Source organism: Homarus americanus, unplaced genomic scaffold, assembly GCF_018991925.1.
Source record: "Homarus americanus isolate GMGI-L3 unplaced genomic scaffold, GMGI_Hamer_2.0 scaffold57683, whole genome shotgun sequence".
Classification (NCBI taxonomy): domain Eukaryota; kingdom Metazoa; phylum Arthropoda; class Malacostraca; order Decapoda; family Nephropidae; genus Homarus; species Homarus americanus.
The window spans coordinates 1-4,905 of record NW_024729727.1 but is presented as its reverse complement, the minus strand read 5'-3'; the positions used below and the strand labels follow the sequence as shown (position 1 = coordinate 4,905).

General features: G+C 34.7%; 1 long non-coding RNA gene across 3 annotated transcripts; it reads left to right on the top strand.

Moving 5' to 3' along the window:
- Positions 1–232: 232 nt before the first annotated feature.
- On the top strand, positions 233–4,669 carry LOC121866807. 3 transcript variants are annotated; one of them, XR_006089023.1, is made up of 6 exons: positions 233–400; positions 851–1,103; positions 2,479–2,549; positions 2,872–2,932; positions 3,477–4,022; positions 4,321–4,381. It is a non-coding gene; the product is annotated as an uncharacterized LOC121866807 (long non-coding RNA). The 3 variants fall into 3 exon arrangements; XR_006089024.1 differs by having other exon boundaries at positions 394–501; XR_006089025.1 differs by lacking the exon at positions 233–400 and adding an exon at positions 4,633–4,669 and having other exon boundaries at positions 779–1,103.
- The last annotated feature ends 236 nt before the right edge of the window (positions 4,670–4,905 follow it).

The following is a 4,905-nucleotide window of genomic DNA, read 5'->3' as shown; positions in this document are numbered from 1 at the left end:
AAATATTAAAATTGGAGGATTATTTAAGGATTTAACTATGTATTGTTTACAGGTAATGTTGGCAGCTTAAACTTTGCTGTGTCCGAATCCTCGGAGGCAAGTAGACTTGAATATTCGTTTTTATAATAAATTTTTTTACGTAAATTTCATATTTATTTATTTGTTTTTTCTTATTTTATTTTAATAATATTATAAATGACTTATTTGACCTTAAATTTAAGTTAAAATTTGTATATACGATGAAGTTTGTATTATAGTTAATCATTCGGACGAAGTGGTGTGAGGTGGGAGGGAAGGAGGAGGGTCGACGACGTTGTTGCTGTCACTTACTCGAATCAGTTGTCTCTGGGACTCGCCTGTGCTATGTTGTCAAATTTTTCTACTTCGGCCGTGGAAAGTGGTTGGTCATGGCCAAACTATTTGGCCGAATTTTGTGTTAATACCTCATCTAGTGGATTTTGAAGACATGTCTAACAGATTTTCAAATTTCTCAATTGAAAGGTGACTGTCCTTACTAGTTACTGCCTTATTTGTTAGTTCTCATATTTGAGTTGTTCAGGCTGAACGTGTCCAGCATATGGGTTAAGCTTTATAGCAGTGGTTCTCAACCTTGTTTGCCTCATGCACCCTTTTCACCATATGTCAGAATGTCATTCCCCCCTCCTTTCCAAGATTGTCTGCCTCAAAAAGTGCATTCCAAATAATATGCATATAATACTGAAAATCCTTTATTTTTTCCATATTAGTATCGGTTTTCCCCCCCCTGGTTGAGAACCCCTGCTTTATAGTTTACAAAGCCATCTGAGTTACTTTCTGAAATTCTGATTGATAGTTTTCAAAATGTCATTAGTTTTTGCAAAGTGTCTTACGACAGTGGTAGAAAATATAACAAATTATGGGAAGAAAAATTCGTCTGTGTTAGTATAGCCAGTGATGGAAGTGAAAATGCTCCAGTTCCAAGGAAAATGTTGCAGAGATTTGAAAGTATCACCACACATGGTGGAGCTATTTAACTCTGCAATCATGTACGAGAAGGAAGAACCAGGGGACGGTGACGAACTGGACTCCACCATTATCATGCTCCACCACCATTTGAGTTTACGGTAAGTCTTCACTGTGGATTACAGATATTATGTTTATGTAATTATTGGGCTCTGAATTATAAGTGAAAATTTTGTTTTGTTGCGACATTTTAAGTGCATATTGTGGGGGAGATTTTTATTTTGTGTGGATTGCAAAAATAGCTTTGTGCTTTCCATCCAAAAAGATTTGGCCATGAAGCTTGTCGTACATGTGGCAACCGTGTTCCTATGCGGTATGTGTTAATTGTGGTTAATTTCATGTTCACGAAGATTTAATGTTAAATATTTTAAGTGTTTATTCGGACGTACTTCACAAGATTTGGTATATATTTTGGCTATAGAGACGTACTGTAGATGTGTGTTCTTATTTTATTTCATTACAGTTGTACAAAGACTACATTACTTAATTTTTAGTTATAATATTATTCATTCCAGGACCGTTTAGATGAGTACACAAGACTGTTAGTTTCCGTTAACGGAACTGTTGTTGCCCAAAATCGGAAACATTCTGCTATAACTTAAAGTACAGTACTATAGCTGTCGTTGTGGTTTCTTAGTTTTGTTTAAGGATTTGGGTTCACCTTTAAAAAAAAAATAGAGTAATTGTTAACTTATTTTGAAATAATTAGATATTTAAAGTATGCTCTGCTCGTTGGTTTTAAAAAGCCTTTATAGATACTGTACAGGGTATTCTTAAATATGTAGACCATCTTTACGATACGAAGAAGTTAGTTTTCACGTTGTCAAAATATTGATTTTTCCCAAAATAAGCTTGACCTAAATCCCTTAGTCTCCAGCATTTGTAAGAAAGTAGTTTAAATTTCATACTAAGGTACTTTACACGATTTTAAACCTTGGTAATTGTGTTAATATGAGGGCAACTGGTGAACTCTTTTAATGCTGGCTGACTGGCTTTTCCTCTAGTCTTCCTACGCTGCCAGACATACCATGCAATGCCTGCCTCGGCCCCAGCTTGCTGGCGCGGAGGGGTTCGAGACACTTGCAATATCACTTCCCGTCGGCCACCTCGCGCTGTATATACGTTTTAAAAATACAATACTGGAAAAGGCAGGAAACTGTACCAACAAATGGGGTATTTTTAGGGGGGAGGGGGTTCAGTTCAACTTAAATATAGTATTTTGCCAGTAATTTTGTGCTAAATTAATGCTATATTGTATAATAGGTAAATGATTAAACTTGAACAGTAACTATTGTGTACCGATCATAGTTAATGTTAGTGATCAAATATTACAGGTTATACCTACTAATTGTGCTGCCAGTGTTGTTCTCTGAATTGTTGTTATACAAGTTGATTTGTCTTGATATAAGTGGATATTTGGACTTGATATAAGTATAATTTGTCTATAAAGGTTGACGGTTTAATGACTTATTTCAGATTTGAGTGGGAGGTGGATGACCTTTGTAGGATATTTGACCTTGGCTGAAGCGTTTATATACAATATACAGGTGAGCATAAATTAAATTTACCATAGTTAAAAAGAAATAGTTTTATTGGTGAATACTGTGAGGTTCCCTCTGCTGTTAAGCCATTATTTACATCTTCGTCCAATTTGCCGTAAGTTTGTGCTTATTTTGTTTGTTTTTCAGTAATATTAGGAACGTAATGTTTGTGCACTACTGCTCGTCCCAGACTTGCTAGCTAGTCAGCTACGCCTACGGCGCATTAGACGAAGGGTAATTTGCGATACATTTTTTGGGAAAAAAGAAAGTCTTGTACAAGGGCAAATTTTAATAATTTTTCTATAAATGTTGACATTTTTTATTTCAGAAGTGTGTGGGAGGTGTAAGAGCATTCTTGGCTATTTGACATTGGCTGAAGTCTTATACAGGTGAGCATAACTATTGTTGTACAATATTCCTGACTTGCATAACCTGTTGGAAGAGAATTATGAGCAAAATTTGTTGTATTCATAAGTTTCAAGAATGGATATTTATTTGTTATAGAAAGAGTGGCTCATGTAAGGTTAGATTTTATACTGCTACTGTGGTAAGGCTACATGAATAGTAGTTTAGGCAAAGTAATTATATCTAATGTAGAAGCCAAAGTGTGTATAGTTTAAATGTTACGATGTATTTTTAGGGGGGAGGGGGTTCAGTTCAACTTAAATATAGTATTTTGCCAGTAATTTTGTGCTAAATTAATGCTGTATTGTATAATAGGTAAATGATTAAACTTGAACAGTAACTATTGTGTACCGATCATAGTTAATGTTAGTGATCAAATATTACAGGTTATACCTACTAATTGTGCTGCGAGTGTTGTTCTATGAATTGTTGTTATACAAGTTGATTTGTCTTGATATAAGTGGATATTTGAACTTGATATAAGTATAATTTGTCTATAAAGGTTGACGGTTTAATGACTTATTTCAGATTTGAGTGGGAGGTGGATGACCTTTGTAGGATATTTGACCTTGGCTGAAGCTTGCTGGCGCGGAGGGGTTCGAGACACTTGCAATATCACTTCCCGTCGGCCACCTCGCGCTGTATATACGTTTTAAAAATACAATACTGGAAAAGGCAGGAAACTGTACCAACAAATGGGGTATTTTTAGGGGGGAGGGGGTTCAGTTCAACTTAAATATAGTATTTTTCCAGTAATATTGTGCTAAATTAATGCTGTACTGTATAATAGGTAAATGATTTAACTTGAACAGTAACTATTGTGTACCGATCATAGTTAATGTTAGTGATCAAATATTACAGGTTATACCTACTAATTGTGCTGCGAGTGTTGTTCTCTGAATTGTTGTTATACAAGTTGATTTGTCTTGATATAAGTGGATATTTGAACTTGATATAAGTATAATTTGTCTATAAAGGTTGACGGTTTAATGACTTATTTCAGATTTGAGTGGGAGGTGGATGACCTTTGTCGGATATTTGACCTTGGCTGAAGCGTTTATATACAATATACAGGTGAGCATAAATTATATTTACCATAGTTAAAAAGAAATATTTTTATTGGTGAATACTGTGAGGTTCCCTCTGCTGTTAAGCCATTATTTACATGTTCGTCCAATTTGCCGTAAGTTTGTGATAATTTTGTTTGTTTTTCAGTAATATTAGGAACGTAATGTTTGTGCTTAGTAGACTACTGCTCGTCCCAGTTGTTAGCTAGTCGCCTACGGCGCATACATTTTTGGGGAAAAAAGAAAGTCTTGTACAAGGGCAAATTGTAATAATTTTTCTATAAATGTTGACGTTTTTATTTCAGAAGTGTGTGGGAGGTGGAAGAGCATTCTTGGCTATTTGACATTGGCTGAAGTCTTATACAGGTGAGCATAACTATTGTTGTACAATGTTCCTGACTTGCATAACCTGTTGGAAGAGAATTATGAGCAAAATTTGTTGTATTCATAAGTTTCAAGAATGGATATTTATTTGTTATAGAAAGAGTGGCTCATGTAAGGTTAGATTTTATACTGCTACTGTGGTAATACTACATGAATAGTAGATTAGGCAAAGTAATTATATCTAATGTAGAAGCTAAAGTGTGTATAGATTAAAATGTTACGATGTATTACAGTGAAGAAGAAGAAGAAGAAGAAGAAGAAGAAGAAGAAGAAGAAGAAGAAGAAGAAGAAGAAGAAGAAGAAGAAGAAGAAGAAGAAGAAGGAAGAAGAAGAAGAAGAAATAGTTAAAGAAGAAGAAGAAGGAAGAAGAAGAAGAAGAAGAAGAAGAAGAAGAAGAAGAAGAAGAAGAAGAAGAAGAAGAAGAAGAAGAAGAAGAAGAAGAAGAAGAAGAAGAAGAAGAAGAAGAAGAAGAAGAAGAAGAAGAAGAAGAAGAAGAAGAAGAAGAA